General features: G+C 43.3%; 1 protein-coding gene across 2 annotated transcripts in view; it reads right to left on the reverse strand.

The window, feature by feature from the left end:
• Positions 1 to 12,864, reverse strand: part of LOC125466744 (segment polarity protein dishevelled homolog DVL-1-like) — a 128,448-nt gene that overhangs the window by 56,707 nt on the left and 58,877 nt on the right. The gene's annotated exons all lie outside the window — the stretch shown is intronic.

Raw genomic sequence — 12,864 nt, forward strand, 5'->3', positions numbered from 1 at the left:
ATGCTGGCTTTTGCATCTCAGGGTTAAAATACAAAAGGCTAGAGCTCACGGTAAAGCTATATAATGGTATATTGTGGGCAGTCTGGGCACAGCACCACAACAAAGATTTATTGCAGAGCAGCACAGAATGATACCTGGACTCGAAGGGTTCTGTTTCCACTTATAAGTGAGTACACAACAAAGAAGGCTTTAAACTTTAAACTAATGGGGGTTGAGGAAGATATGTAGAATGAGGACAGAATATGTACACTAAGAAAGCAAAAGAATATAGCGGCATTTGCAGCGTAACTATTTTGGTAACAATACCCAGAGTGTACGAACAGTGAAGAAAAGAGCAAGCAGGTTCAAAGAAGGACGATATGGTAAAACGGCAAGATTAATGACTGGTCCATTCCTCTTTTGCTCCCAACACTTCCCCACACCCAATGGCACCTTCCCATGCAATGGCAGAAGGTGTAACACCTGCCCTTTTATATCCTTTCTCCACACCACCTAAAACCCCAACACACCTTTCAGGCGAAGCAGCAATTTACCTGCTCTTCACTCAATCCATCCTACTGTATTCACTGCTCACAATGTCATCTCCTCCACACTGGTGAGACAAAATGCAGACTGGATGAACGCTTTGCAGAACACTTCTATTCTGCCTGCTAAAATGACCCCAAGCATCCAGTTGCCTGCTACATCAACAAACCATTATGTTTCCTAGCTAACATCTCTGTCTTGGGCTTGCTGCAGCGCTTCAGCATGGCTCAGCACAATTTGGAAGAACAGCACCTCATTTTCCACTTGAGAACTCTGCAGCCTTCAGAACTCAACATAAACTCCAATAATTTTAGGGCCTGACCATCTGCTTTCATGTCCTTTACTTAACCCCGCACCCTAAGCTGTGTCATTACATTAGTTGCTCTAATTACAACCGACACATTTTCATCCACCAATGGTTCCCATTCAAAGCTTTTCTTTCTCCCTGGCTCACTACTCTCCATTCTTTTGTCTGTCCAACTTCTGTTCTGTCTCTCTCTCGGCTCCATCTCCACCTTTCATTTACTGACCTCCATCCAACCACTTAGCTAGAAGAAAGCTGGGCGTATGCTGAAGATATCAATTATAAAGAAGAGTCACTGGAACTAAAATGTTGACTCTGCTTTCTGTTCACAAATGCTGCCAGACCTGTTAAGTCTCTCCATCAATTTCAGCTTCTATTTCAGATTTCCAGCATTTTCAGTTGTTCAGTTGTTGTTGAGATTACTGACTCTTTATTTAAATGTGCAGAGTATCTGCAGGAAAAAAATTCAATTCATGGCTCAAATAAATGTTGATATGTATGGTCTCATAGCCATTATGGAGACATAGGTATAAGGTGACCAAAACTGGAAATGAAATATTCAGAGTTTTATGGCTTGTGGATAGGATAGACAGGACAGGAAGGAAAGGGTGGTGGGTAGCTTTGTTGGTGGAAATTGAATAATTACGATAGCAAGAAATTATCTTAGATCACATGATACAGAATCCATAATGGGTGAAGGTAGTCACTAACAAGGTAACGATAACACTAATGGGAATAGTCTATATACCTCCTAATTGTAGCTGTTGTTATGTAGGACAGAGAAGAAAATAACATAATGAGGTAATGGAGAAAAGGCAGCACACTAATCATAGGTGATCTTAACCTTCAGGTAGATTGGGAACATCAAATTAGACAGAATTAGCCACTGGGAAGAGTTTATTGAGTGTATTTGGGACAGTTTTCTGGAACAATATGTTATGGATCCACCAAGGAACAGACTACATTGGACTTATTAATGTGTAATAAGGCAGGTCTAATTTTCGGAAGAATGAGAGATGATTTTATTGAAATATATAATTGTCTGAGAGGGTGTGACAGGATTGAGCGACGGGTGGCCTGATATAATAAAAGAGGTGTCAAACACTTTCACATGCTCTTGGCCTATCAAGGTATGCTCAGTATTTTCAGAGGCAATTTCTTCAAAGAAAAACAAGTACTTGTGCCTAAAGCTTTCTGCCAGAAGATTGTGCAGCAAGGACATATCAGCATAGAAAGACGAGACAACCAGCACTTGGATACGGGATATTGGCCAGGGATTAATACTGAGATTGGAGAGTTAGTGAGAGTGTAAGGCATGCTCAAGCCACAGGCCACAGCAACAGAAAGAACCTCTACACTTACATAAGATTCCATCAGTCTAAAATCACCACCGGTCTCCCTATCTTGAATGGCGATGACTTTAATCACTGATTATTTCCAATTGTCATATAGGTGGAGAACACTTCAGGCATGCCCATGTCTGAAATAGCGAGAGCCATCTTCAGTCCATTCTGTGCACCTCAATTTCTGAAATGGGCCACAGTGCCCAGGCAGAACTTTCAGGGGTGTGCACCAAATGGGGTCTGAGCCCAGTGACATTCTCATCACATTATCTCAAACCCAACAGTCCACCTGACTGAAAACTTTGCACTTTAAATCACTCATCTGGCACACAGGGCAACGAAACAAGAGTTTCATGATGCCACATTACACCACACAGCTACATCTATTGATATGAGGTCATCATCACCAGCATATATCATGTTTGGAAAGCAAGTGAGAATCACATTGCCAAGCCATCACGCATCCAAATTCTCCAAGATACATCACACTTCTTGACAAACAAGGAAGGATGAAGATGTTTCAAAGCTAGCATCCATGTACAGGACTATGTCAAATAAACATAGGACAAAGTTCAGAGTCACAAATTCCACAACGAAAATGTGAAGTGAGCCCAAATCTTATAAAGCCATGACACCTAATGAAGCAGTGCTGAGGAGGAACAGAATCGAGCTAAAGCAAGTGTACAATGCATCGATTGCATGCAGGGAAAATGAAATAACACACCAAGACAACAACAGTGTATTGGGACAACAGGGCAATAAATCAACATATTGATGATACATCTGTAAAACAACAGAAGGTAAATCAAGGACAAAAACTCACAAGATCTGGATGCGCCCAGTCATCAAACCACCAAAACAATGAATGGATTCTTCCTCAGTTCTGAGGAAGGGTTACTTGATCCAAAACAATAACTTTGATTTCTCCCCACAGATGCTGCCTGACTGGCTGAGCTTTTCCAGCAATTTTTGTTTGTGCTATGATTGGATTCCTAGAGTTCTGTACCTGTGCATTTTCTTGTACCTTTGTCTGTATAACATATTTTCAACTGTAGCATACAATAGCTATCTTTAGGGGAAAAAGGGGGGGGAATATTGTGTTTTCACTTTTGGAATGATATTGCTTTAACAGATCAAATATGTGAATGAGCCAAGTGCTCAGATGTTGTTGCGTGACCAGAGTGTGTCCGTACTGTAGTCTGAGGCACAGGCTGTGGCTGGAGATTACTCTGTACTGTTTACCGGAGAGTAAATCCACAAAGATCTTCAAATAGATGGAATCCGCATAGCTCATTTGTGTTATGCTTAGATAATACCAGATTATTATTAGGGAGGCAGACAGCAATATGAAGGGAAGATCACGCTCAGTTAGCCATGATCTAACTGAATGTTGGATCATGCTCAAGACCAAACAGTCTACTCCAGCTTCTGTTCGTCATGTTCTCTTGCTGCCTTAAATACTCCACAGCAAAGATGAAAATGGGGTGCAGAGCTTTTGCAGGTGTCCCTCTGTAGCTCTTCCCATGATCCCCAATGCACTGCCATGGTCTCAGAATTCTGGGGATTCTGCCAGTGGGCAAGATGAGGTCAGAGGCTGTAGTGAACACATTCTTAGTGTAACCAGGTATGTCTTATGAAAAACACAGTGGCGATGGCCGAGAATCTCCATGGAGCAAAATGCCACTGGTCGGCATGGTTTGATTTATTTATTTATTGTCACATGTATCTAAGCACAATGCAAAGCTTTAATTACGAGCAGTACAGACGATCATAGTGAGCAAGGACCTACAGATAAGGTGAAAAAAATACTTACAGCATTGAGGTTACGTTGCACAGGGTGTGCGCTAGGCAAGATGAACATTGGCAAAATCAGCTTTATATGAAGTTAGACAGTTCATTCTAGCTCAGTCTAATAACAGCAGGAAAGAAACTGTTCATTCACCTGCTGGTATGTGTGTTCAAGCTGCTGTATCTGCTGCCTGATAAAAGAGGCTGTGGGAGAGCATTACTAGGGTGCAATGGGTCTTTTCTGATGTTGGCAGCCTTTCTGCAGCAGTGTGCCATGTAAATGAAGTCCATTGATGGAAGCTGGGCTGTGCACACCAACTTTGGTAGTTTCTTATGGTCCTGGGCAGAGCAGTTGCCATACCAGGTTGTCATGCACCCAGGCAGTGTGCTTTCAATGGTGCATCGGTAAAAGCTGGGGAGGGTCCTTGTGGATATAACAAATTTTCTGAGCAGCTTCAGAAAGAAGAGGCATTCTTATGCCTTCCTGACAGTAGCATCTACATGGGAAGTCCAGGACAGATTGCGGATGAATCTAAGAATAATCTTAAGACACAAGGAGGAAGATGGCATAAAATTATGTTCACCCTACCGTCCACCATCTTCAGGCCTCTCCAGCCGCTGACAGCATCTCTGTGACCCCTAACATTGCTCCTACAGTAGCCAACATTTCTATTTCCAGATCCTGTTAGGCGAGGAGGATACCTGAGCTGCTCAAATGGGAATTTGATAGTCCAACACTAGCTCCTTATTATCTGTCACACACCTCAAATGCACTGCAACCAGGACACCTGCAGGACGGTAACTGGCCTTTGCATGTCAGTAGCCAGTGTTGCAGCTGAGACTTTTGCACTGTGAGGGATCACAAGCTGGACTTTCTGAGGGCACTTAACGAGAAACAAATTCCCCCTTCACAAGTTTTGAAATTAGTAATTGACAAGGTTTTCTATGCAACACCAGTGCACTGTCGGCCTGCCTATGTTTGAGTGCGTGCAGTAATTGTGCAAATGCAGTGTACAGTTGTTTTCAAGTAAATGAATTTGAACTGATTCATTCAGTGTGATGCGCTTTGAGATATATTTGAGAGAGGTGACGAGATGCCACACGTAAACAAGTCATCCTTCACTGCCCAGTAACTGATTTCCCACCAGAAGGATTTTTGTAAAAAGTACAAAGACCTGCAAAAAGCATTGCTATTGTATTTTCAGTAAAAATCTCAAAACATGCCCCGAAAAAATAAAAGCAGAAATGCTGGCAATACTCAACAGATCAGGCAGTGGGTAATTCAACTGACGTCCTTTCGTATGGATCCATAGAATGTGTTGCATTACGTCGCCCTCCAATGGCCTCATCTAAAACTTTCATTCTGTTCGGTTTGCGTTGACCACACAGTAACTGAAAAGCCGAGTAGTCAGGGCCAGATGACCTGGACTGTGCACACATTTATTATAACTCACGTTGCCGTTGTATCCATTATACAACATTTATAACATCTGTACAATGGAAGATTCCAACAAAAATGAAAAGGGCTTTCTCTGGTATCTTGCAAAGCAACATTTGTGGGTACAACTTATGTGAAAGGCAATTCTGTTAGAGACTAACAAGAACTGCAGATGCTGGAATCCAGGTAGACAACCAGGAAGATGAAAGACCACAGCAAGCCAGGCAGTGACTGGAGGAAAGGGGCAGTCAACATTTCGGGTATTCAGAACTGAGGAAGGATAATACCCAAAATGTTGACTGCTCTTTTCCTCCAGATGCTGCCTGGTTTGCTGCGTTCTTCCATGCTGCTGTTTGTCGAATTGACAATTCATAGATCATAGAATCCCTACAGCGTGGCAACAGACTCTTCAGCCGAACAAGTCCACACCACCCCTCCCAGCATCCCACCCAGACCCATCCCTCATAACCCACCTAACCTATGCATTCCTGAACACTGTGGGCAATTTAGCATGGCCAATCCACCCAGCCTGCACATCTTTTGACCGTGGGAAGAAACCGGAGCACCCAGAGGAAATCCACGCAGACACAGGGAGAACGCGCAAACTCCACACAGACAGTTGCCAGAGGGTAGAATCGAGCCCAGGCTCCTGGTGCTGTGAGGCCACTGTGCCACCCCAATCCAATTGTTAGTTTCCCCACACATACACCAAACACTACAATGTTTGACACTTTAATGTTACCCAGTCTTTAGCACTGCACTAGAAAGAAAGTCCTGCTTCTTTCACAAGTTGCATCTCCAAGTGCTGCACAGCCAATGAAGTGCTTTGGAAGGATAGTCACTGTTGTACTGTAAAAAAAAGCATGGTGCCAACCTTCACAAAGCAAGATATAACAATAGTAACAAAGTAATGGTCAGATTATGCAATGTTTTAAGCTATGTTTGAGGGATAAATATTGGCCAAGGCAGTTGGGAGAACTCCCCTGTTCTTCACATAGTGCCATAGAATCTTTTACCTCTAACTGAGAGCACAAATAGGACCTCGGGTTAATGCTCCACGTGAAAGACTGCACCACCAATATAGTGCAGCAGTGCAGTGTCAACACTTTTGAACCCATGACTTTCTTGCTCAGAGATGAGAGTGTTATCAATGGAACCAGTCAACAATACACTGACACACACCAGGAAAGCCCATTTAAGTACAGACACATCCAGGTCCAACCATGAAAATACTGAGACACTCATGGGATCTCCCACAGAAACAGACACGCTCCCTGCACTCCGTCAAATGCCTATACACCCCTAGGAAATCAAGTTGAGTAATGTCATTCCCCACAGGAAGGACATCTAAACACAGACAGACTCCTGGAGAATCTGTGATCTTAACTCCTGAAAGGCAAATGTTACCAAACCACAGATTCAGTTATTCTTAATTATAGAGTTAAGTTGTGAAGTAACTCCAGAGGCCAGTATCCCATCACCAAGTCATCCTCTATTTACATGTGCATAGTACTCGACACCAGTTCGGCTTCCTCAGAGCCAGCTCTGAGTGGACAAGACCTCTGACACTGCTTATTTCTGTCAGCTAGGGCTCCCTGATTGGACAAGGTTAACAGCCCCAATCAGGAAACTCATTCTATCAAGTCAAGCCGGCTGACCTTGTTACAATCACTACAAGTTAAGTCAATAGACTTAGTCAAAACATTCTGGAGACCTCATCACAGACCATCATGGGAATTTCAGGCTGAAAACAAATCCACAGATTTTGTTCAAATGTCATGGTACCAGTGATTTGTGATATAGCTTATGTTTGAACTGTATCTAGCTGTTTTGTTCTTCACCTTGCAAACAGGTGGAGGTCAACTACACTATACTTTACAATAAACTGATTAAATCTTCAAGGAAACAGCGACTGAATTAGTGCAAAGCTCAGATGAAGCAACATATGTTGTCTTGAAGGAAGAATCTCATCGATACATGGAGCATTATTGTACACAGCAAGTTTCTACAGAGTTAACAAGATGTAGAGCTGGATGAACACAGCAGGCCAGACAGCATCAGAGGAGCAAAAAAGCTGATATTTCAGGTCTGGACCCTTCTTCAGAAATGGGACAGGGGAAGGGGGCTCTGAAATAAATACAGAGAGAGGGGGAGAATGTAGAGGAGGCCACATCACAACCAGCGGAAACATCGGGGAGACCAAGCGGAGGCTCGGAGATCACTTTGTGGAGCACCTATGCTCAGTTCGCGACAAATGAGAACACCTCCTAGTCGCAAACCACTTCAACTTCCCTTCCCACTCTTTGGACGACATGTCCATCCTGGGCCTCCTCCAGTGTCACAATGATGCCAGCCAAAAACTGGAGGAACAGCACCTCATATTCCACCTTGAAGCCATACAACCTAATGGTCTCAATGGTCTCAAAATCTTCTCACCCCTGACCTCATCCCAAAACCAGCCCCCGCTCTCATCCTCGCCTCCTTGACCTGTCAGTCTTCTATCCCGTCTATCCGCTCCTCTCACCTCACTGACTAACGCCCACCCCCACTTCCTACCTGCACTCACCTACTAGCTTCATCCCCGCCTCCTTAACCTGCCCGTCTTCCCTCCCACCTACCCACCCTTCCCTCCTCACTGACCAACCCCTATCCCAACTCCCTACCTACACTCACCTTTACTAGCTTCATTCCCACCTCCTTGACCTGTCCGTCTTGTCTCCACCTATCTGTGCCACTATCCACCTTCTTTCACCACGCCCCCCCACTCTATATTTATTTGAGTCCCTTCCCCTCCCCCATTTCTGAAGAAGGGGCCAGACCCAAAACGTCAGCTTTCCTGCTGCTCTGAGGCTGCCGGGCTTGCTGTGTTCATCCAGCTCCACACCTTGTTATCTCAGATTCTCCAGCATCAGCAGTTCCTGCTATCTCAAAGTTTCTACAAAGATATGTGACAACTCAGGAAGCTGAATCCAGCAGCTGGATAGAGACAGGCCATGCAGTGCAGGTCAAGGTAACCTTCTGCAAACTAGGCACCTTAAGCCAATAGATAACAAAATTGATTCCCTGAAATGGAGACTCTAACACCAACTGCACATGGCAAACAATCAGTAGGAATTATTAATGAGACATGGTTACTTTCATTCTCTGAACAGGAAGGTCAGGGGCACTATTTTGAAAAGAGCTCAACACAGTATTTCACATTTGTTTTTTGTAATGGTCACCTTGAGGTCAAGTAACTGATGAAAACTTAATCCGTTGGATTCCCAGAGAGAGTAAGAGGTTACTAAATTGGGAACGTGGCTGCAACAGTTTCCAGGGTTCCACGTAGTGGACTAGTATGGTATGAATTTGCCTTCAGTTACACAAATATGATAGCGCTCAGTGGGTGCTGTAGCAGTAATGAATTTCAAAGCTAGGCTTTCAGTACACTAATCAGCCTCCAACCAGTTGCTATAGCAACCCAGAATGAAAGGAAAGAGAAATTGAGAGTGCAGGGGTGAGGACTTATAAAGCAATAACGGAAGCATCTCTCAGCCCAGCTGATCACACAAGCTAAAAGCCTGGGGCTCAGTATATTGTTTATAATCTGTCAAAAGTTTAGAACTCTTCTGCTCAGATGTTACATCTTCTGTTTCTGCTGGAAAGGACACAACTGAAAATGTTCTGTGAAGCTTCCAGGATGGCAAATAATGGGCACTGAATCTATCAGCAGAGAGCCCAAAGCAGCCAATGCCAAACAAGCACGTTACCGATACTAAGTAATTGCTAAAGCCTGCAACTATCCCTCTCTTTAGATCTGGGTGTCAACATTCCCTGGTCAAATAGCCTCCCGTATTCCAGCTTCTCTAAATATTAGCTTGACCAGGCCTCTATCCTTCATTCCATCATCAACGCCCACACTGGCCCCTTTAAACCTAGAGTTCCCTTTATAAAACCTGCATCTTGTCACCTGTCTCTTGCAATCTCCAATATCTTGAATTCCAGCTTTTTCACCGAATGCCCATGTGCCAGTTCTAATCTCTCACTCTTCACTCAATACTAATCTTTCATTCTTCTGTGAAGTAACTGTTTTCTAAATGCAATCTATTATTGATCCAGTCTGCTTGGGCTCATACTCAAAGCATGTAGGAAGGAACTGGCTTGCACCTCATATCTGTACCCCAATGACAGGCAGCAGTTTTAGGGGAAAAACAAACATCTTTTATCAAGCAAGTGTAAATTTGCAGCACCTCAGGGGAAGAGCAGAAGGGCATGATTAATTTAAAACCCCTTTCAAAGACATTATGGCTGAACACCCTACTTTTGTTCTGTATCAAATTCTCTGAACTGTAATGAAAGGAGAAACAGGGAAAGGAATGATCAACAGACTACCTTTTTTGTTGGACAGCCAGAAGACCAGGAGCTGTTGAGGCATTAAGACCTAGGAGGTCAACCACAGAGAAAATGGTCTGTTGTAGTGTAAATGCACGGAAGAAGGTCCCTTTAGCAACACGCAAACCACAGAATTACATGCAGACAACTGATAATATAAATTGTGCATTACAATTCAAACAGTCAGGTCTTGTAACACATGTAAACTGCAATGATGCTGCACTGCCCACGACACACACCTTATAAAGGACAAAAATAAATGTAACAGGAAGTAGGAATCAAGGTGGTTCAAAGGTATCTTTTACCAAGAATGGACATGTTACCTGAAATTTGTGGCTACAAGTATCAAGCCACATTAAAGATTCTCTGCATATCCAAAGGATTTATCTCCATAAAAATTAGGTGAGTCCAGTTGAGAGTTAAAATTGAAAATATAAAACAAATTAAAGGCTGTAGAGGGTAGCTACCAGAACAACAACAACAACAACTTGCATTTTATAACATCTTTAATGAATACTAAGGTGATTCTCAAGTAAAAAGGATAGGTACGTTTTAAGAAGCAATGCAGTTTATGGAGTGAAGGAAATCAGCGACATGCAAGAGGTAAGAACAGGAGTTGTCCACAGTTCATGGAGGGGCTGTTATTCTAGAGAAAAGTGCAAAGGTAGGGGAGAGGAATGGCCATGCAGGAAATTAAAATTAATAATTGAATTTTAAAATCAAGAAGTTGAGTGACTGGGATTAATGTAGTCAGTAATTACAGAGGTGCTTGGTAAATGAGGAGAGTGAGTAATGCTGGATTTGATAAAATTGATTGGTTTTCTGTTGACAATGCAGAGGTACATGGTTTCTGTTCTTGCAGTTTGCTGCAATTCCTGCAAAGTGACAGTGGAGGGAACCAGTAGCCCAGCCTGTATCCGGAACACAAAGGGATGATGTGGAGGTGCTGGTGTTGGACTGGGATGGACAAAGTCAAACAGGACATGACACTAGGTAATAGTGATGAAGGGTCTAGGCCCGAAACGTCAGCTTTTGTGCTCCTGAGGTGCTGCTTGGCCTGCTGTGTTCATCCAGCCTCACATTTTATTATCTTGGAATCTCCAGCATCTGCAGTTCCCATTATCTCTGATACTAGGTAATAGTCTAACAGGTTTGTTTGAAATCACAAACTTATGGAGTGCAGCCTCTTAATCAAGTGCAGTGAAAGGAACGACACAAGCAAGGACTGCCACAAAACAGAAAAAACAAAGAACTGTGGATGCTGGAAATCAGAAACAAGAACAGAAATTGCTGGAAAATCTCAGCAAGTCTGGCAGCATCTGTGGAGAGAAAGCAGAGTGAATGTTTCGGGTCTGGTGACCGTTCTTCAGAACTTGCCTCCAGGCTCAGTCCAAATGTAACCTCTCCAAAAGGCAGAGGCTGGAACTAATGAGACAAACAGAACAATTTACTTTTGTCTCAATCCAGGCTGCATCGCGACCTCATCCCAAGCCCACTGACTGTCCCTAGGCTCATTCCACAGTACCTGATGCCCTTCACATGACCTCTGACGGTTATGTCCGTTTTGGGTGGAGGACTGGAAATCACATTTGAACCGATTTTTGCCCCTACATCAACCTACTGGTCAGTCATCTTCCCAGGCTGTTCATTTTCCTGCTCTAGTGGCCGTTATTTGCTAAGGTTTTACAGATGAATGGGCAAAGAGCAGTAACAACTGGTTGCAGTAAGCTGTACACTGATTCTTGATCACTCCTCTCCATGTGCACATTCCAAATCCTGAGCAGCAGTGTCTCTAATATGAATGCACTGCCTCAGAATTTCAAGGTTGTGGACCCATTTCTCGCATCTTCCCATTCTCCTGCATTACAGAAACCCAAGTTTAGCATAAGAAATGGGAGCAGGAGTAGGCCATCTGGCTTGTCGAGCCTGCTCTGTCAATCAATAAGATCATGTCTGATCTTTTGTTGGACTCAGCTCCACTTAACCGCCCACTCACCATAACTCTTAATTCCTTTACTGGTAAGCTTGGCATCACCTGCTTCAATTAATCTGCTCCCCTTTTCTTTGTAACCTTGGCTTTGTGCCTCAGCCTTCACCTGGATCTTTCAATAAATGAAATACAGTTCGCTGAACACTCCCATGCTGATCACCCATCTCACATACCTTTACCACACTACCAGTGTTAAGGTTTTGTAACAAACAAAATAAAAACATTTCAAACACAGGCAGAAGCAAGAAAGGAACATGAAGCAAACTGAGGTATTAAAAATCACTGTGTAAGTGCAAGTCTTTCTTTTGCAGATAGTCAGAGGAAGAAGCAACAGGTAGTCTGCAAAATGCTGGCATAGGGAAAAATTCAATAACAGAAACAGGATGGAGTTTACTACACAGAAATACAAGAACTTCAACCTAATCCTTCTAAAGTTCTTGATCAGAGTTGGGTTACATCAAATCACATTCTTCAAACCATTTCCTGTTCACAAGCACGGAACAGAAATTACCTCAAAATATGAAAAAGTTTAAAAAATAAACTACAGCCTCACAGTTAACGATATAAGGGAGCTGCAGTTTTTATTAGTTTTGATTCTTACACTACAGAAGTGTAACAGCAAAGCATTGTGCACGGATTTTAGTGGAATCAAGGGTTATGGGGATAAGGCAGGAACAGGATACCGATTGTGGATGATCAGCCATGATCATAATGAGTGGTGGTGCTGGCTCAAAGGGCCGAATGCCCTATTCCTGCACCTATTGTCTATTGACGGGCTGGGTTCTGACCCTGGAGTAGAGGGCAGGAATGAACCTGCCCCTGTTTGCCCCAGAGCCAATTAATGACCATCAGGATGTGAGCGGGCTTGAGAGGCAGGCCTTCTGCATGCAGCTGTGATGCAAGTCCTACCTTCAGGGCTGCTGGCCATTACCAGAGAGGAGGGTCCCAGCTCTTATTATAGGTTTTATTCTTAGGCACTGTAGGATATGAATCACACAAAAAATTTAATAGCCACTAAAATTGAGATAATGCTGCTGGGCAATGCTAAGAATTCATCCGAACCAATTACATCAGTGTCTTCATGACAGAAAGAGAGCTGAACTCC

Source organism: Stegostoma tigrinum, chromosome 28, assembly GCF_030684315.1.
Source record: "Stegostoma tigrinum isolate sSteTig4 chromosome 28, sSteTig4.hap1, whole genome shotgun sequence".
In the NCBI taxonomy this organism is placed as follows: Eukaryota; Metazoa; Chordata; class Chondrichthyes; order Orectolobiformes; family Stegostomatidae; genus Stegostoma; species Stegostoma tigrinum.